Source organism: Salvelinus namaycush, unplaced genomic scaffold, assembly GCF_016432855.1.
Source record: "Salvelinus namaycush isolate Seneca unplaced genomic scaffold, SaNama_1.0 Scaffold3768, whole genome shotgun sequence".
In the NCBI taxonomy this organism is placed as follows: Eukaryota; Metazoa; Chordata; class Actinopteri; order Salmoniformes; family Salmonidae; genus Salvelinus; species Salvelinus namaycush.
In genome coordinates, this window is record NW_024060750.1 from 994 (window position 1) to 21,197 (window position 20,204).

General features: G+C 51.0%; 1 long non-coding RNA gene across 1 annotated transcript; it reads right to left on the minus strand.

The window, feature by feature from the left end:
* Window positions 1-12,926: 12,926 nt before the first annotated feature.
* On the minus strand, window positions 12,927-18,315 carry LOC120040730. The gene is made up of 3 exons (XR_005475741.1): window positions 18,195-18,315; window positions 13,171-13,247; window positions 12,927-13,059 (listed from the first exon to the last, which is right to left on the minus strand). It is a non-coding gene; the product is annotated as an uncharacterized LOC120040730 (long non-coding RNA).
* Between the last annotated feature and the right edge of the window lie 1,889 nt (window positions 18,316-20,204).

The following is a 20,204-nucleotide window of genomic DNA, read 5'->3' on the forward strand; positions in this document are numbered from 1 at the left end:
TGGAAAAATGACTTGTGTCATGCACAAAGTAGATGTCCTAACCAACTTGCCAAAACTATAGTTTGTTAACAAGACATTTGTGGAGTGGTTGAAAAACGAGTTTTAATGACTCCAACCTAAGTGTACGTAACCTTCCGACTTCAACTGTATATATATCCACAAAGTCAAAACTTTTATTCACCTACTCATTCAAGGGTTTTTCTTCATTTTTACTATTTTCTACATTGTAGAATATTAGTCTAGACATCAAAACCATGAAATAACACATATGGAATCATGTAGTAACCAACAAAGTGTTAAACACATCAATATATATTTTAGATTTGAGATTCTTCAAAGTAGCCACCCTTTGCCTTGATGACAGCTTTGCACACTCTTGGAATTCTCTCAACCAGCTTCATGAGGTAGTCACCTGGAATGCATTTCAATTAACAGGTGTGCCTTGTTAAAATTTGTGGAATTAATTTCCTTCTTAATGCATTTTAGCCAATCGGTTGTGTTGTGACAAGTTAGGGGTGGTATACAGAAGATAGCCCTATTTGGTAAAAGACCAAGTCCATATTATGGCAAGAACAGCTCAAATAAGCAAAGAGAAACGACAGTCCATTACTTTAAGACATGAAGGTCAGTCAATACGGAATATTTCAAGAACTTTGAAAGTTTCTTCAAGTGCAGTTGTAAAAACCATCAAGCGCTGTGATGAAACTGGCTCTCATGAGGACCGCCACAGGAAAGGAAGACCCAGAGTTACCTCTGCTGCAGAGGATAAGTTCATTAGAGTTAACAGCCTCAGATCGCAGCCCAAATAAATGCTTCACAAGTAACAGACACGTCTCAACATCAACTGTTCAGAGGAGACTGTGTGAATCAGGCCTTCATGGTTGAATTTCTGCAAAGAAACCACTACTAAAGGACACCAATAAGAAATAGAGACTTGTCTAATTCATTGGTCTGATGATTACAAATGTGAGATTTTTTGGTGCCGTGTCATTGTGAGACGCAGAGTAAGTGAATGGATGATCTCCGCATGTGTGGTTTCCACCGTGAAGCGAGGAGGTGTGATGGTGCTTTGCTAGTGACAATGTCAGGAATTTATTTAGAATTCAAGGCACACATAATCGCATGGCTACCGCAGCGATAGACCATCTGGTTTGCTCTTAGTGGGATTTGTTTTTCAACAGGACAATGACCCAACACACCTCCAGGCTGTGTAATGTATATTTGACCAAGAAGGAGAGTGATGGAGTGCTGCATCAGATGACCTGGCCTCCACAATCACCTGACCTCAACTCATTTAAGATGGTTTGGGATGAGTTGGACCGCAGAGTGAAAGAAAAGCAGCCAACAAGTGCTCAGCATATGTGGGAACTCCTTCAAGACTGTTGGAAAAGCATTCCAGGTGAAGCTGGTTGAGAGAATGCCAAGAGTGTGCAAAGCTGTCATCAAGGCAAACATTGCTGCTATAACAGCCTCCACTCTTCTGGGAAGGCTTTCCACTAGATGTTGGAACATTGCTGCTATAACAGCCTCCACTCTTCTGGGAAGGCTTTCCACTAGATGTTGGAACATTGCTGCTATAACAGCCTCCACTCTTTTGGGAAGGCTTTCCACTAGATGTTGGAACATTGCTGCTATAACAGCCTCCACTCTTCTGGGAAGGCTTTCCACTAGATGTTGGAACATTGCTGCGGGGACTTGCTTCCATTCAGCCACAAGAGCATTAGTGAGGTCGGGCACAGTACCACAACCCACTACTGGGAGGGAACAGGACCACAACCCACTACTGGGAGGGAACAGGACCACAACCCACTACTGGGAGGGAACAGGACCACTACCCACTACTGGGAGGGAACAGGACCACTACTGGGAGGGACCACAACCCACTACTGGGAGGGAACAGGACCACTACCCACTACTGGGAGGGAACAGGACCACTACTGGGAGGGACCACAACCCACTACTGGGAGGGAACAGGACCACAACCCACTACTGGGAGGGAACAGGACCACAACCCACTACTGGGAGGGAACATGACCACTACTGGGAGGGAACAGGACCACTACCCACTACTGGGAGGGAACATGACCACTACTGGGAGGGAACAGGACTACAACCCACTACTGGGAGGGAACAGGACCACAACCCACTACTGGGAGGGAACAGGACCACTACTGGGAGGGAACAGGACCACTACTGGGAGGGAACAGGACTACAACCCACTACTGGGAGGGAACAGGACCACTACTGGGAGGGAACAGGACCACAACCCACTACTGGGAGGGAACAGGACCACTACTGGGAGGGAACATGACCACAACCCACTACTGGGAGGGAACAGGACCACTACTGGGAGGGACCACAACCCACTACTGGGAGGGAACAGGACCACTACCCACTACTGGGAGGGAACAGGACCACTACTGGGAGGGAACAGGACCACTACTGGGAGGGAACATGACCACAACCCACTACTGGGAGGGAACAGGACCACAACCCACTACTGGGAGGGAACAGGACCACAACCCACTACTGGGAGGGAACAGGACCACAACCCACTACTGGGAGGGAACAGGACCACAACCCACTACTGGGAGGGAACAGGACCACTACTGGGAGGGAACAGGACCACTACTGGGAGGGAACAGGACCACAACCCACTACTGGGAGGGAACAGGACCACTACCCACTACTGGGAGGGAACAGGACCACTACTGGGAGGGAACACAACCCACTACTGGGAGGGAACAGGACCACAACCCACTACTGGGAGGGAACATGACCACTACTGGGAGGGAACAGGACCACTACTGGGAGGGAACAGGACTACTACCCACTACTGGGAGGGAACAGGACCACTACTGGGAGGGAACAGGACCACTACCCACTACTGGGAGGGAACAGGACCACAACCCACTACTGGGAGGGAACAGGACCACAACCCACTACTGGGAGGGAACAGGACCACTACTGGGAGGGAACAGGACCACTACTGGGAGGGAACAGGACCACTACTGGGAGGGAACAGGACCACAACCCACTACTGGGAGGGAACAGGACCACTACTGGGAGGGAACAGGACCACTACTGGGAGGGAACAGGACCACTACTGGGAGGGAACAGGACCACTACTGGGAGGGAACAGGACCAGAACCCACTACTGGGAGGGAACAGGACCACAACCCACTACTGGGAGGGAACATGACCACTACTGGGAGGGAACAGGACCACTACTGGCAGGGAACAGGACCACTACTGGGAGGGAACATGACCACTACTGGGAGGGAACAGGACCACAACCCACTACTGGGAGGGAACAGGACCACAACCCACTACTGGGAGGGAACATGACCACTACTGGGAGGGAACAGGACCACAACCCACTACTGGGAGGGAACAGGACCACAACCCACTACTGGGAGGGAACAGGACCACTACTGGGAGGGAACAGGACCACAACCCACTACTGGGAGGGAACAGGACTACAACCCACTACTGGGAGGGAACAGGACCACTACTGGGAGGGAACAGGACCACTACTGGGAGGGACCAGGACCACTACTGGGAGGGAACAGGACCACTACTGGGAGGGAACATGACCACTACTGGGAGGGAACAGGACCACTACTGGGAGGGAACATGACCACTACTGGGAGGGAACATGACCACTACTGGGAGGGAACATGACCACTACTGGGAGGGAACATGACCACTACTGGGAGGGAACAGGATAACTACTGGGAGGGAACAGGACCACTACTGGGAGGGAACAGGACCACTACTGGGAGGGAACAGGACCACTACTGGGAGGGAACAGGACCACTATTGGGAGGGAACAGGACCACTACTGGGAGGGAACAGGACCACTACTGGGAGGGTACAGGACCACTACTGGGAGGGAACAGGACCACTACTGGGAGGGAACAGGACCACAACCCACTACTGGGAGGGAACAGGACCACTACTGGGAGGGAACAGGACCACTACTGGGAGGTAACAGGACCACTACTGGGAGGTAACAGGACCACAACCCACTACTGGGAGGTAACAGGACCACAACCCACTACTGGGAGGGAACAGGACCACAACCCACTACTGGGAGGGAACAGGACCACTACTGGGAGGGAACAGGACCACTACTGGGAGGGAACATGACCACTACTGGGAGGGAACAGGACCACAACCCACTACTGGGAGGGAACAGGACCACAACCCACTACTGGGAGGGAACAGGACCACTACTGGGAGGGAACAGGACCACAACCCACTACTGGGAGGGAACAGGACCACTACTGGGAGGGAACAGGACCACAACCCACTACTGGGAGGGAACAGGACCACAACCCACTACTGGGAGGGAACATGACCACTACTGGGAGGGAACAGGACCACTACTGGGAGGGAACAGGACCACTACTGGGAGGGAACATGACCACTACTGGGAGGGAACAGGACCACAACCCACTACTGGGAGGGAACAGGACCACAACCCACTACTGGGAGGGAACAGGACCACTACTGGGAGGGAACATGACCACTACTGGGAGGGAACAGGACCACAACCCACTACTGGGAGGGAACAGGACCACTACTGGGAGGGACCACAACCCAATACTGGGAGGGAACAGGACCACTACCCACTACTGGGAGGGAACAGGACCACTACTGGGAGGGAACATGACCACTACTGGGAGGGAACATGACCACTACTGGGAGGGAACAGGACCACTACTGGGAGGGAACAGGACCACTACTGGGAGGGAACAGGACCACTACTGGGAGGGAACATGACCACTACTGGGAGGGAACAGGACCACTACTGGGAGGGAACAGGACTACTACTGGGAGGGAACATGACCACTACTGGGAGGGAACAGGACCACAACCCACTACTGGGAGGGAACAGGACCACTACTGGGAGGGAACAGGACCACTACTGGGAGGGAACAGGACCACTACTGGGAGGGAACAGGACCACTACTGGGAGGGAACATGACCACTACTGGGAGGGAACAGGACCACAACCCACTACTGGGAGGGAACAGGACCACAACCCACTACTGGGAGGGAACAGGACCACTACTGGGAGGGAACAGGACCACTACTGGGAGGGAACAGGACCACTACTGGGAGGGAACAGGACCACTACTGGGAGGGAACATGACCACTACTGGGAGGGAACATGACCACTACTGGGAGGGAACAGGACCACTACTGGGAGGGAACAGGACCACTACTGGGAGGGAACAGGACCACTACTGGGAGGGAACAGGACCACAACCCACTACTGGGAGGGAACAGGACCACAACCCACTACTGGGAGGGAACAGGACCACTACTGGGAGGGAACAGGACCACTACTGGGAGGGAACATGACCACTACTGGGAGGGAACAGGACCACAACCCACTACTGGGAGGGAACAGGACCACTACTGGGAGGGAACAGGACCACTACTGGGAGGGAACAGGACCACTACTGGGAGGGAACAGGACCACTACTGGGAGGGAACAGGACCACAACCCACTACTGGGAGGGAACAGGACCACAACCCACTACTGGGAGGGAACAGGACCACAACCCACTACTGGGAGGGAACAGGACCACAACCCACTACTGGGAGGGAACAGGACCACAACCCACTACTGGGAGGGAACATGACCACTACTGGGAGGGAACAGGACCACTACTGGGAGGGAACAGGACCACTACTGGGAGGGAACATGACCACTACTGGGAGGGAACAGGACCACAACCCACTACTGGGAGGGAACAGGACCACTACTGGGAGGGAACATGACCACTACTGGGAGGGAACAGGACCACAACCCACTACTGGGAGGGAACAGGACCACTACTGGGAGGGACCACAACCCAATACTGGGAGGGAACAAGACTACAACCCACTACTGGGAGGGAACAGGACCACAACCCACTACTGGGAGGGAACAGGACCACTACTGGGAGGGAACATGACCACTACTGGTTGGGAACATGACCACTACTGGGAGGGAACAGGACCACTACTGGGAGGGAACAGGACCACTACTGGGAGGGAACATGACCACTACTGGGAGGGAACATGACCACTACTGGGAGGGAACAGGACCACTACTGGGAGGGAACAGGACCACTACTGGGAGGGAACAGGACCACTACTGGGAGGGAACAGGACCACAACCCACTACTGGGAGGGAACAGGACCACTACTGGGAGGGAACAGGACCACTACTGGGAGGGAACAGGACCACTACTGGGAGGGAACATGACCACTACTGGGAGGGAACAGGACCACAACCCACTACTGGGAGGGAACAGGACCACTACTGGGAGGGAACAGGACCACTACTGGGAGGGAACAGGACCACAACCCACTACTGGGAGGGAACAGGACCACAACCCACTACTGGGAGGGAACAGGACCACAACCCACTACTGGGAGGGAACAGGACCACAACCCACTACTGGGAGGGAACAGGACCACAACCCACTACTGGGAGGGAACAGGACCACTACTGGGAGGGAACAGGACCACTACTGGGAGGGAACAGGACCACTACTGGGAGGGAACATGACCACTACTGGGAGGGAACAGGACCACAACCCACTACTGGGAGGGAACAGGACCACAACCCACTACTGGGAGGGAACAGGACCACTACTGGGAGGGAACATGACCACTACTGGGAGGGAACAGGACCACAACCCACTACTGGGAGGGAACAGGACCACTACCCACTACTGGGAGGGAACAGGACTACAACCCACTACTGGGAGGGAACAGGACCACTACTGGGAGGGAACAGGACCACTACTGGGAGGGAACAGGACCACTACTGGGAGGGAACAGGACCACAACCCACTACTGGGAGGGAACAGGACCACAACCCACTACTGGGAGGGAACAGGACCACTACTGGGAGGGAACAGGACCACTACTGGGAGGGAACAGGACCACTACTGGGAGGGAACAGGACCACAACCCACTACTGGGAGGGAACAGGACCACAAACCACTACTGGGAGGGAACAGGACCACTACTGGGAGGGAACAGGACCACTACTGGGAGGGAACAGGACCACTACTGGGAGGGAACAGGACCACTACTGGGAGGGAACATGACCACTACTGGGAGGGAACAGGACTACAACCCACTACTGGGAGGGAACAGGACCACAACCCACTACTGGGAGGGAACAGGACCACTACTGGGAGGGAACAGGACCACTACTGGGAGGGAACAGGACCACTACTGGGAGGGAACAGGACCACTACTGGGAGGGAACATGACCACTACTGGGAGGGAACAGGACTACAACCCACTACTGGGAGGGAACAGGACCACAACCCACTACTGGGAGGGAACAGGACCACAACCCACTACTGGGAGGGAACAGGACCACAACCCACTACTGGGAGGGAACAGGACCACAACCCACTACTGGGAGGGAACAGGACTACAACCCACTACTGGGAGGGAACAGGACCACTACCCACTACTGGGAGGGAACAGGACCACAACCCACTACTGGGAGGGAACAGGACCACTACTGGGAGGGAACAGGACCACAACCCACTACTGGGAGGGAACATGACCACTACTGGGAGGGAACAGGACTACAACCCACTACTGGGAGGGAACAGGACCACTACTGGGAGGGACCAGGACCACAACCCACTACTGGGAGGGAACAGGACCACTACTGGGAGGGAACAGGACCACTACTGGGAGGGAACAGGACCACTACTGGGAGGGAACAGGACCACAACCCACTACTGGGAGGGAACAGGACCACAACCCACTACTGGGAGGGAACAGGACCACTACTGGGAGGGAACAGGACCACTACTGGGAGGGAACAGGACCAATACTGGGAGGGAACAGGACCACTACTGGGAGGGAACAGGACCACTACTGGGAGGGAACAGGACCACTACTGGGAGGGAACAGGACCACAACCCACTACTGGGAGGGAACAGGAACACTACTGGGAGGGAACAGGACCAATACTGGGAGGGAACAGGACCACTACTGGGAGGGAACAGGACCACTACTGGGAGGGAACAGGACCACTACTGGGAGGGAACAGGACCACTACTGGGAGGGAACAGGACCACAACCCACTACTGGGAGGGAACAGGACCACTACCCACTACTGGGAGGGAACAGGACCACAACCCACTACTGGGAGGGAACAGGACCACTACCCACTACTGGGAGGGAACAGGACCACAACCCACTACTGGGAGGGAACAGGACCACTACTGGGAGGGAACAGGACCACTACTGGGAGGGAACAGGGATCATTATGTAGTGTTGTCCCCCTGACTGACATACAGATCATTATGTAGTGTTGTCCCCTGACTGACATACAGATCATTATGTAGTGTTGTCCCCCTGACTGACATACAGATCATTATGTAGTGTTGTCCCCTGACTGACATACAGATCATTATGTAGTGTTGTCCCCTGACTGACATACAGATCATTATGTAGTGTTGTCCCCCTGACTGACATACAGATCATTATGTAGTGTTGTCCCCCGACTGACATACAGATCATTATGTAGTGTTGTCCCCCTGACTGACATACAGATCATTATGTAGTGTTGTCCCCCTGACTGACATACAGATCATTATGTAGTGTTGTCCCCCTGACTGACATACAGATCATTATGTAGTGTTGTCCCCTGACTGACACAATGACATACAGATCATTATGTAGTGTTGTCCCCCTGACTGACATACAGATCATTATGTAGTGTTGTCCCCCTGACTGACATACAGATCATTATGTAGTGTTGTCCCCCTGACTGACATACAGATCATTATGTAGTGTTGTCCCCTGACTGACATACAGATCATTATGTAGTGTTGTCCCCCGACTGACATACAGATCATTATGTAGTGTTGTCCCCCTGACTGACATACAGATCATTATGTAGTGTTGTCCCCCTGACTGACATACAGATCATTATGTAGTGTTGTCCCCCTGACTGACATACAGATCATTATGTAGTGTTGTCCCCCTGACTGACATACAGATCATTATGTAGTGTTGTCCCCCTGACTGACATACAGATCATTATGTAGTGTTGTCCCCTGACTGACATACAGATCATTATGTAGTGTTGTCCCCCTGACTGACATACAGATCATTATGTAGTGTTGTCCCCTGACTGACATACAGATCATTATGTAGTGTTGTCCCCCTGACTGACATACAGATCATTATGTTGCATTCAGTCACAGTGTGTAGTGTTCAGTCACAGTGTGTTGCGTTCAGTCACAGTGTGTAGTGTTCAGTCACAGTGTGTAGTGTTCAGTCACAGTGTGTTGCGTTCAGTCACAGTGTGTAGTGTTCAGTCACAGTGTGTAGTGTTCAGTCACAGTGTGTTGCGTTCAGTCACAGTGTGTAGCGTTCAGTCACAGTGTGTAGCGTTCAGTCACAGTGTGTAGTGTTCAGTCACAGTGTGTTGCGTTCAGTCACAGTGTGTAGCGTTCAGTCACAGTGTGTAGCGTTCAGTCACAGTGTGTTGCGTTCAGTCACAGTGTGTTGCGTTCAGTCACAGTGTGTTGCGTTCAGTCACAGTGTGTTGCGTTCAGTCACAGTGTGTTGCGTTCAGTCACAGTGTGTTGCGTTCAGTCACAGTGTGTTGCGTTCAGTCACAGTGTTTAGTTAAGTCTGAATGAATATCAGTCACATGGTTTTTGTGTAGCACATGTGTATAACGTTTAGAAAACGGGGAAAAGTGTCCCCGTGGTATTTATCCCCCGTGGTATTGCAATACTTGGCCTGGTATCTTAAGACAAATGTTGATATCGTGACAACGCTAATTTGGAGAGTCATAATTTCAGGATTATAATCTAACTCAGTCACCATTCTGAACAATGAGTTCCTTCTTCCTTTACAGTCTGGGCTCATCCCCAGCAAGCTAGAATATATTTTGTTTTTAGGAGGACCTGGGAAAATGTGGTCTTTATTTAAACATGACTGGAGACGTGTTAGCAGAATCTTTAAAAAGGCCCACCACAAAAATGACAGGGTAACTGTGCTCTGCTAACAGCAACAAACTGAGATCAATAAATACCAGCTTGTGTTGAATGCGACCATCTAATGTAGCCCTGGGGAAAGGGGAGACACGTTGTAGCTGACAGTATGACGTCCATCTAGCCTGGAGGACCACATGTTATTGTCCTAAAACTTTCCATTGGCACAGACTCACCCAATGATAAAGACAGTGAATAGGCATACTCACCGGGATATGGGCGATGCTCTCTGCTACAGTACCAAATAGACGGGCTAGAGGCCTACCGTTGACCAAATAGACGGGCTAGAGGTCTACCGTTGACCAACGAGACGGGCTAGAGGCCTTCCGTTGACCAACGAGACGGGCTAGAGGCCTACCGTTGACCAACGAGACGGGCTAGAGGCCTTCCGTTGACCAACGAGACGGGCTAGAGGCCTACCGTTGACCAACGAGACGGGCTAGAGGCCTACCGTTGACCAACGAGACGGGCTAAAGGCCTACCGTTGACCAACGAGACGGGCTAGAGGCCTACCGTTGACCAACGAGACGGGCTAGAGGCCTACCGTTGACCAACGAGACGGGCTAGTGGCCTACCGTTGACCAACGAGACAGGCTACAGATCTACCGTTGACCAACGAGACGGGCTAGAGGCCTACCGTTGACCAACGAGACGGGCTAGAGGCCTACCGTTGAACAACGAGACGGGCTAGAGGCCTACCGTTGACCAACGAGACGGGCTAGAGGCCTACCGTTGACCAATGAGACGGGCTAGAGGCCTACCGTTGACCAACGAGACGGGCTAGAGGCCTACCGTTGACCAACGAGACGGGCTAGAGGCCTACCGTTGACCAAATAGACGGGCTAGAGGCCTACTGTTGCCTCAATTTAGGACCTAATTTTTTCCGCAGGTGTTTTGTATTTTGGAATATTGCTAAAAACTAATTTAGATGTAATTTTGCTATAGAACTATTTTAGATGTAATTTTGCTATAGAACTATTATGCGTTTCACTGACAGCCGCAACTCAATCAGCTAACCTAACCTAAACCTAACCCTAACCTAACCTAACCCTAACCTAACCCTAACCTAACCCTAACCTAACCCTAACCTAACCTTAACCCTAACCTAAACCAAACCTACCCTAACCTAAACCTAACCTAAACCTAACCCTAACCCGTCCTCTCACTGTCAACTGCTTTTATTTTCAGAAAACTTAACGTGTAAATATTTGTTTGAACATAACAAGATTCAACAACTGAGACATAAACTGAACAAGTTCCACAGACATGGAATAATGTGTCCCTGAACCAAGGGGGGGTCAAAATTAAAAGTAACAGTCAGTATCGGTGTGGCCACCAGCTGCATTAAGTACTGCAGTGCATCTGCTCCCCATGGACTGCACCAGATTTGCCAGTACTTGCCGTGAGATGTTACCCCACTCTTCCACCAAGGCACCTGCTAGTTCCCGGACATTTCTGGGGGGAATGGCCCTAGCCCTCACCCTCCGATCCAACAGGTCCCAGACGTGCTCAATGGGATTGAGATCCGGGCTCTTCGCTGGCCATGGCAGGACACTGACATTCCTGTCTTGCAGGAAATCACGCACAGAACAAGCAGTATGGCTGGTGGCATTGTCATGCTGGAGGGTCATGTCAGGATGAGCCTGCAGGAAGGGTACCACATGAGGGAGGAGGATGTCGTCCCTGTAACACACAGCGTTGAGATTGCCTGCAATGACAACAAGCTCAGTCCGATGATGCTGTGACACACCGCCCCAGACCATGACGGACCTTCCACCTCCAAATTGATCCCGCTCCAGAGTACAGGTTTCGGTGTAACGCTCAGGTCCTTCGGCGATAAACGCAAATCCGACCATCACCCCTGGTGAGACAAAACCGCGACTCGTCAGTGAAGAGTACTTTCTGCCAGTCCTGTCTGGTCCAGCGACGGTGGGTTTGTGCCCATAGGCAGCGTTGTTGCCGGTGATGTCTGGTGAGGACTTGCCTTACAACAGGCCTACAAGCCCTCAGTCCAGCCTCTCTCAGCCTATTGCGGACTGTCTGAACACTGATGGAGGGATTGTGCGTTCCTGGTGTACCTCGGGCAGTTGTTGTTGCCATCCTGTACCTGTCCCGCAGGTGTGACGTTCGGATGTACCGATCTTGTGCAGGTGTTGTTACACGTGGTCTGCCACTGCGAGGATGATCAGCTGCCTGTCCTGTCTCCCTGTAGCACTGTCTTAGGCGTCTCACAGTACGGACATTGCAATTTATTGCCATGCCCACATCTGCAGTCCTCATGCCTCCTTGCAGCATGCCTAAGGCACATTTACGCATATGAGCAGAGACCCTGGGCATCTTTCTTTTGATGTTTTTCAGAGTCAGTAGAAAGGCCTCTTTAGTGTCCTAAATTTTCATAACTGTGACCTTAATTGCCTACCGTCTGTAAGCTGTTAGTGTCTTATCGACCGTTCCACAGGTGCATGTTTATTAATTGTTTATGGTTCATTGAACAAGCATGGGAAACAGTCTTTAAACCCTTTACAGTGAAGATCTGTGAAGTTATTTGGATTTTTACAAATTATCTTTGAAAGAAAAAAGAAAAAGGGACGTTTCTTTTTTTGCTGAGTTTATTTGCGCGCTGATGACTGTAGGCTATGTGCTTGTGATGTTAAAACAAACCACAGCTATCGATCCTGTCTAAATCATGCTCTCTGCTGTCGTGTTTTATTTTTATTATTATTATTAATTTTAATTATTTTAATGTATTTATTTCTGTATAGACAGGAGTAACTAGCATTTTGGAAAATTGTATTGACTTTTTGGGAAGCTTAGCTCATTAGACACCACACCTATGGCTGAACTACACACACCACAAAACACACCGTGTACTCACCCTGTAGAGAGTGTGTGTGTTGGCCTTAAGGCATGGGACCAGGTGGTTGTAGATCTGTAGACTATAGTAGTAGGCTGCTAGCTGCAGGGACAGGGCCGAGTGGGACTGCTTCTCAAAACACCTGTTAGCATCCAGGACCTGGGGGGGGGGGGGGGGGGGGGGTGTACCAGTGTGGGGTATACAGGTGAAAAGAAGTCAACATATGGATGAATGTAACTGACCAATCAGAGAGCAGAGCGTGTGTGTTACCTGCGGCAGGGCCAGGAGATAGGCCAGGGCCAGGGTCATATCTCTGGGAAAGGCATCACAGGCCAGCTGTAGCAGTACTGAGAGAGAGAGAGAGAGAGAGAGACAGAGAGAGAGAGAGAGAGAGAGAGAGAGAGAGAGAGAGACAGAGACAGAGAGAGACAGAGAGACAGAGAGAGACAGAGAGAGAGAGAGAGACAGAGAGAGAGAGACAGAGAGAGAGAGAGAGACATGAAATGTTAACATATGTTTCCCATGCCAATAAAGCCCCTTGAATTGAATTGAGAAAGAGTGGGGGGGACAGGGAGAGAGAAAGTGCGAGACTTTACTTTAAATCTAACTATTTGCACAAAATAATTGAAAATGTCTTTACTCTTTGGAACTTGTGTGAGTCTGTTTACTGTAAATTTGTATAGTTTATTTCACTTTTTGTTTATTATCTACTTCACTTGCTTTGGAAATGTTAACATTTCATGTTTCCCATGCCAATAAAGACCTTAAACTGACATTTAATTGAGAGCGGTGGGGAGGAGAGGGGGAGCGGTGGGAAGGAGAGAGGGAGAGAGAGAGGGGAAGAGGGACTAAAGCTGAGCTCTACCATCAAGAGAGAGAGGCGGTGGCAAGTCAAATTCAAGGACTTAAGTACTTTTTCACGCACTAACATTTATTCTCAAGGATCAGCCATTTTTAAATAGTTCCTATTATGCAATTGTTTCTTGTCGCCAACAGATGGCAGTATATCGCAACAACCCCTGGAGTAATGTTTACCTGGCCCACCACTCCACCCTGGAGTAATGTTTACCTGGCCCACCACTCCACCCTGGAGTAATGTTTACCTGGCCCACCACTACACCACTCCACCCTGGAGTAATGTTTACCTGGCCCACCACCCCACCCTGGAGTAATGTTTACCTGGCCCACCACCCCACCCTGGAGTAATGTTTACCTGGCCCACCACCCCACCCTGGAGTAATGTTTACCTGGCCCACCACTCCACCACTACACCCTGGACTTGAACAGCCTTTATGACCAGGTCCACCTCTACAAGGCAGCAATCCCAACTTTTGCGGACGTCACCCTCAACCACAGCCCCAGCACCTCACACAGGAGCAACAGAGCAACGGACACCCCGCCCAGACCAGCTGGAGACCCTCCCAGACCAGCTGGAGACCCGCCCAGACCAGCTGGAGACCCGCCCAGACCAGCTGGAGACCCGCCCAGACCAGCTGGAGACCCGCCCAGACCTGTAAGACCTCCTCCTGAAGGACCTGCACCGAGAGAACCCACGCTCAGAGAACCCACGCTCAGAGAACCTGTACCCAGAGAACCCACGCTCAGAGAACCCACGCTCAGAGAACCTGCACCCAGAGAACCCACGCTCAGAGAACCTGCACCCAGAGAACCCACGCCTAGAGTACCTGCACCCAGAGAACCCACGGCCAGAGAACCTGCACCCAGAGAACCCACGCCCAGAGGACCTGCACCCAGAGAACCCACGCCAAGAGGACCTGCACCCAGAGAACCCACGCTCAGAGGACCTGCACCCAGAGAACCCACGCTCAGAGAACCTGCACCCAGAGAACCCACGCTCAGAGAACCTGCACCCAGAGAACCCACGCTCAGAGAACCTGCACCCAGAGAACCCGCGCCCAGAGAACCCACGCCTAGAGTACCTGCACCCAGAGAACCCACGCCCAGAGAACTAGCACCCAGAGAACCCACGCTCAGAGAACCTGCACCCAGAGAACCCACGCCCAGAGTACCTGCACCCAGAGAACCCACGGCCAGAGAACCCGCACCCAGAGAACCCGCGCCCAGAGAACCCGCGCCCAGAGAACCCGCGCCCAGAGGACCCACGCCCAGAGGACCCACGCCCAGAGGACCCACGCCCAGAGGACCCACGCCCAGAGGACCCACGCCCAGAGAACCCACGCCCAGAGAACCCACGCCCAGAGAACCCACGCCCAGAGAACCCACGCCCAGAGAACCCACGCCCAGAGGACCCACGCCCAGAGAACCCACGCCCAGAGAACCCACGCCCAGAGAACCCACGCCCAGAGAACCCACGCCCAGAGAACCCACGCCCAGAGGACCTGCACCGAGACCACAGCATCACCTGCCACTCCCCAACCAGTTAAACCCTCCACCCCCAAACAAACCCTGGCCACACACTATATAGGCCTCCCCCATATCAGACCTATGCCCCTTCTGCCCACCTCATGCCCCCCCGCCCCTGCGGCAAGGACCTCAACATGACAGCAAGACCCGATTCAGGAAACTAGGCGTACGTTGCAAGTCACAACTTTACAGGAGAGCCGTTTGAATGTAAATTATCTCAGCAGAGAATGTCCTCCTGTGTGCTACCTATATCCCCCTACTAGAATCACAATACTTTAATGAAGACAGCTTCTCCATCCTGGAGGGAAAATCAATCATTTCCAGACCCAGGGACATGTACTAGTCTGTGGCGACCTAAATGCCAGAACTGGACAAGAACCTGACACCCTCAGCACACAGGGGGACAAACACCTACCTGGATGTGATAGCATTCCCTCCCCCATAAGCCCCCCGAGGCACAACTACGAACACATAACCGTCCAGAACGGGTCACGACTCCTGCAGCTCTGTCGCAGCTCTGTTGGTAATGTACATAGTCAATGGTAGGCTTCGGAGGGGACTCCTACGGTAGGGACACCTATAGCTCATCTCTTGGCAGTAGTACTGTAGACTACTTTATCACTGACCTCAACCCAGAGTCTCTCAGAGCGTTCACAGTCAGCCCACTGACACCCCTATCAGACCACAGCAAAATCACAGTCTACTTGAACAGAGCAATACTCAATCATGAGGCATCAAAGCCAAAGGAACTTAATAATATTAAGAAATGCTGGAAGGAAAGTAGTGTGGAACCCTACCAAAAAACAATTAGTCAACAACAAATTCAATCCATTTTAGACAACTTCCTGGACAAAAGGTTTCACTGTAGTAGTGAAGGTGTAAACTTGGAGGTAGAAAACCTAAACAGTTCATTTGACCTCTCAGCTTCCCTATCAAATGTAAAAATGTAAAGCAGACAACCGAAGAAAATGAACAACAATAAAAATGGTTTGATGAAGAATGCAACACCCAAAGAAATGAAGAAACCTGTCCATCCAAAAACATAGAGACCCAGAAAACCTGAGTCTACGCCTTAACTATGATGAATCACTAAAACAATACAGAAATACACTACGGAAAAAGAAGGAACAGCATGTCAGAAATCAGCTCAATGTAATTGAAGAATCCATAGACTCTAACCAATTCTGGGAAAATTGGAAAACACTAAACAAACAACACGAAGAGTTATCTATCCAAAATCGAGATGTATGGGTAATATTTTTGGTCCTATATCAAAGAACAAACGGCAAAAACATATACATGATCAAATACAAATCTTAGAATCAACTATTAAAGACTACCAGAACTCACTGGATTCTCCAATTACCTTGAATGAGTTACAGGACAAAATAAAAACCCTCCAACCCAAAAAGGCCTGTGGTGTTGATGGTATCCTTAATGAAATGATCAAATATACAGACAACAAATTCCAATTGGCTATACTAAAACTCTTTAACATCGTCCTTAGCTCTGGCATATTCCCCAATATTTGGAACCAAGGACTGATCACCCCAATCCACAAAAGTGGAGACAAATTTGACCTAAAAAACTACCGTGGGGATATGCATCAACAGCAACCTTGGGGAAATCCTCTGCATTATCATTAACAGACTCGTACATTTCCTCAATGAAAACAATGTACTGAGCAAATGTCAATTTGGCTTTTTTTACCAAATTACCGTACGACAGACCATGTATTCACCCTACACACCCTAATTGACAAACAAACAAACCAAAACAAAGTCTTCTCATGCTTTGTTGATTTCAAAAAATATTTTAACTCAAATTGGCATGGGGGTCTGCTATGCACATTGATGGAAAGTGGCGTTGGGGGAAAAACATACGACATTATAAAATCCATGTACACAAACAAGAGTGCGGTTAAAAATGGCAAAAAACGAATTTCTTCCCACAGGGCCGTGGGGTGAGACAAGGATGCAGCTTAAGCCCCACCCTCTTCAACATTTATATACATTTATTGGCGAGGGCACTAGAACAGTCTGCAGCAGTCCCTCGAGCTTTAATGGCATGGGAAACGTATGTTTACATTACCAAAGCAAGTGAAATAGATAAACAAAATGTAAATAAACAATATAAAATGAACAGTAAACATCACACTCACAGAAGTGACAAAATAATAAACATTTCAAATGTCATATTATCTGTATATAGTGTTGTAACGATTTGTAATTTAACTATTTGCACAGGGGAAAATAAATAAACAAAAATATGGGTTGTATTTACAAAGGTGTTTGTTCCCTCTCTCCCTCCCTCCCTCCCTCCCTCTCTCCCTCCCTCTCTCTCTCTCTCTCTCTCTCCCTCTCTCTCTCCCTCTCTCCCTCTCTCCCTCTCTCTCTCCCTCTCTCCCTCTCTCCCTCTCTCCCTCCCTCCCCAGTGTGTGGTTGTGTATTACCCTCTGTGGCAGGGAACAGGGTCTCTCCCTCCCTCTCTCCCTCCCTCCCTCCCCAGTGTGTGGTTGTGTATTACCCTCTGTGGCAGGGAACAGGGTCTCTCTCTCCCTCCCTCTCTCCCTCCCTCTCTCTCTCCCTCCCTCCCTCCCTCCCTCCCCAGTGTGTGGTTGTGTATTACCCTCTGTGGCAGGGAACAGGGTCTCTCCCTCCCTCTCTCCCTCCCTCTCTCTCTCCCTCCCTCTCTCTCCCTCTCCCTCCCCCCCCAGTGTGTGGTTGTGTATTACCCTCTGTGGCAGGGAACAGGGTCTCTCCCTCCCTCTCTCCCTCCCTCTCCCTCTCCCTCCCCCCCCAGTGTGTGGTTGTGTATTACCCTCTGTGGCAGGGAACAGGGTCTCTCCCTCCCTCTCTCTCCCTCCCTCCCTCCCTCCCCCCCTCCCCCAGTGTGTGGTTGTGTATTACCCTCTGTGGCAGGGAACAGGGTCTGTCCCTCTGTCTTGGTCTCAGCCAGCTTCCCAGTCCGTAGTAGAACCTCAGCAAACTGCTCGTGAGGTACGGCATCATACGACCCATACACATCTTCACTCTGAGAGAAACAAGAGAGAAGGTTTAGAATGAGAAGGGGTGAAGCCATGGGTGGGCCTGGGAGGGCATAGGCCCACCCACTGGGAAGTCTAGCCAATCAGAATGAGGCTTAATTAAATAAATAAATACCCCTCAGCAACAAGACAGACAAGACATATAGGGAAGACAGGACAGACAAGACACACAGGACAGACAGAGAAGACAGGGCAGACAGAGAAGACAACCTGTAAAATCAATCAAGCCCAGATGTTGAATAATTCAAATAGTATTTAAACCCACGTTAGTTTTTCACCTTGGCCTCAAGTCAGTAGACTTCTATTGGCAGTTAAAAGAGAAGAAGGGTTAACCCAAAGAAGCTACAACACTGATGCAGGGATGGATGGACAGAGGGATGGATGGACAGAGGGACGGATGGACAGAGGGACGGAGGGACAGAGGGACGGAGGGACAGAGGGACGGATGGACAGAGGGACGGAGGGACAGAGGGACGGAGGGACAGAGGGATGGAGGGACAGAGGGATGGAGGGACAGAGGGATGGAGGGACAGAGGGATGGAGGGACAGAGGGACGGAGGGACAGAGGGACAGAGGGACGGAGGGACAGAGGGACGGAGGGACAGAGGGATGGATGGACAGAGGGATGGATGGACAGAGGGATGGAGGGACAGAGGGATGGAGGGACAGAGGGATGGAGGGACAGAGGGATGGAGGGACAGAGGGATGGATGAACAGAGGGATGGATGGACAGAGGGATGGAGGGACAGAGGGATGGAGGGACAGAGGGATGGAGGGACAGAGGGATGGAGGGACAGAGGGATGGATGGACAGAGGGATGGAGGGACAGAGGGATGGAGGGACAGAGGGATGGAGGGACAGAGGGATGGAGGGACAGAGGGATGGAGGGACAGAGGGATGGAGGGACAGAGGGATGGAGGGACAGAGGGATGGAGGGACGGAGGGAAAGAGGGATGGAGGGACAGAGGGATGGAGGGACAGAGGGATGGATGGACAGAGGGATGGAGGGACAGAGGGATGGATGGACGGAGGAATGGATGGACAGAGGAATGGATGGACAGAGGGATGGATGGACAGAGGGATGGAGGGACAGAGGGATGGATGGACGGAGGAATGGATGGACAGAGGAATGGTGAGTCTTTCTCCATCCTGATTGGTTTATACTGTTCAATTCAACCCAATACTAATTTCAACACTTATCATTTCTGCATTTCCTGCACTCAATTGCAATGGTGGAAAAAGTACCCAAATCTCAAACTTAAGTAAAAGTAAAGATACCTTAATAGAAAAGGACTCAAGTAAAAGTTAAAACCCAGTAAAATACTACTCGAGTAAAAGTCTAAAAGTATTTGATTTTAAATATACTTAAGTATCAAAAGTAAAAATATAAATAATTTCTCGAACGGAGCTCATGCAGTTTATGCTCCAGTGGTTGCACGTTGGCCAATAGAACGGATGGTAGAGGAGGGTTACCCACCCACCGACAAATTCTCACAAGGCACCCTGACCTCCGACCCCTGAATCTCTGTCTTTTCGTCATGTGAATGACGGGGATTTGGGACTGGTCTGGGAAAACCAGTATATCCTTCGCGTCAGACTCATTAAAGAAAAAATATTTGTCAAGTTCGAGGTGAGTGATCGCAGTCCTGATGTCCAGAAGCTCTTTTCGGTCATAAGTGACGGTAGCAGCAACATTATATACAAAATTAGTTACAAACAACGCGAAAAAACAGTTGGTTAGGAGACTAAAACGGCAGACATCCCCTCCGGCGCCATTAATAGGAATAGAACACAATGGAATAGGATTAGAACACAATGGAATAGGATTAGGAATAGAACACAATGGAATAGGATTAGAACACAATGGAATAGG